This window comes from Benincasa hispida, chromosome 2, assembly GCF_027475165.1.
Source record: "Benincasa hispida cultivar pf3 chromosome 2, pf3_genome.v1.1, whole genome shotgun sequence".
NCBI classification, from domain to species: domain Eukaryota; kingdom Viridiplantae; phylum Streptophyta; class Magnoliopsida; order Cucurbitales; family Cucurbitaceae; genus Benincasa; species Benincasa hispida.
Genome location: NC_143479.1, coordinates 41172401 through 41174006, shown reverse-complemented (window position 1 = coordinate 41174006; position 1606 = coordinate 41172401). Strand labels below are relative to the sequence as shown.

General features: G+C 33.6%; 1 pseudogene across 1 annotated transcript; it reads right to left on the bottom strand.

The window, feature by feature from the left end:
• Positions 1-6: 6 nt before the first annotated feature.
• LOC120069839 (tryptophan N-monooxygenase CYP79A68 pseudogene) lies at positions 7-1159 on the bottom strand (annotated as a pseudogene). Its single transcript, XR_016527942.1, has one exon. The product of XR_016527942.1 is annotated as a tryptophan N-monooxygenase CYP79A68 pseudogene (transcript).
• Positions 1160-1606: the final 447 nt, after the last annotated feature.

Sequence of the window (1606 nt, the reverse complement as noted above, 5' to 3'; positions counted from 1 at the left end):
TTAGATAAACATATGTAGTTCCATTTAAAAAACAATTGACAATAATGAAAATACGATAGTCTATCAAATATGTTACAAACATTGCGAGGTTTCTTCATATTTCCAATGTGAAATCCTCTACAATAGATGAAAAAATGGTTATACCTACCGTGATTTGAGCACTAATCTCTTCGATTGACAACATCGATGTACCATTCTCATTTTTGAGTGAGATAAGGATATCAAGAATATCCTCCACCTCGTTTCTCCTCCCATCTCTCCATTCTTGAACACTTTCCTCTATTATTGGTTCATCATAGTTTCTTATGACATTCAAGGCCCCTTTTACTATCTTCCGGTGTCCATCCAAATCAAATGGCTTCAAACAAGGCATAAACTCCGATACAGAAAATGCATAAGTATGCATTAGAATCGTAAGCAATGCTTGATTATGGTATTCTTCTTCAAAAGATGGCCCCTCATCTTCCCTTCCTTTTCCATAATATCTTCTATTGAATATCATTCTTCTAATAATGTTGTTGCAATAATGTTGTGTAATGCTTCTTATATTGATCGCTTCACAGCTTCTAGTGAGGCTAAAGACGTAGCATAGAAGAGTATCAGCTTTCTTTAATCTTTGTCCAAGAATTCGATGGAGGGTCGATGGATTGAAAACATGAGAAGCAAGGTTCTTTCTCATCTTCTTCCATTGATCCCCTATCGGCAAAACAACTGTACCGAGGAATCCATAACTCAACATCTGGGCAGTGATGGAAATTATCGGTCGTGATGCGAAGACGGAATCGTATGTCTTTAAAAATTCAAGAGCCAACTCGGGAGAAGCAACAGGGATTATATGAGTATTTGATCCGAGACGGATGCATGCAATTTCATTATTGAATTGCTTCATTACTTCATGAATCCATTGGTGTGTTGGTGAGTTTTTTTTCCTCAATAACATTGCTGGAAGGCAGCCAAGGAGTGGCCATGGCTTTGGGCCTGGTGGCAGCCTCAAGGCTAAGGGCTTTCTTTTGTGGTAATAGTGATAAATCCTAATAACATAAATAATAAAGGAAGATATGAATAAAATGAAGGAAATGAAGGTTTTGGCTATGGCTGCCTTTTCAAAGTTCTGATATGCCAATTCACTACTGAATAAGAAAGCTTTCATGGCTGTTTACACAATCTTTCTTTGTGTTTGCCTACAATGTTAATGTGAACACTTTATAAAAGAGCTTTATCTATTAATACATGTATGGAAAGCATGTCCACAAACTGAAAAAGGTAAAGATATATGGTTCTCGGGCTTTCTAATTTTATTTATTTATTATATTTTTTTTTTAAAGATAGAAAATGACGTGAGTATAATAAATCTATGAACCCTAAGATATGTCTAATACGTATTTAAATTTTCAATCTAGTGTTTGATAAGTCATTGAATTTAGTATCTTAAAAAAAGGTCTTTCACTTATTCGAGAATTCATAAAATTTGGGGAACTATCGGACATTGAAAAGAAAATTTGGTTTTATACCTATTAGATAATTTTAAAAGGTAATTTAACTATTTATTAATTAAAATTTTAGACCCTCTAATTTTTTGAACTTTTAATGTATTAAAAATTTAGCT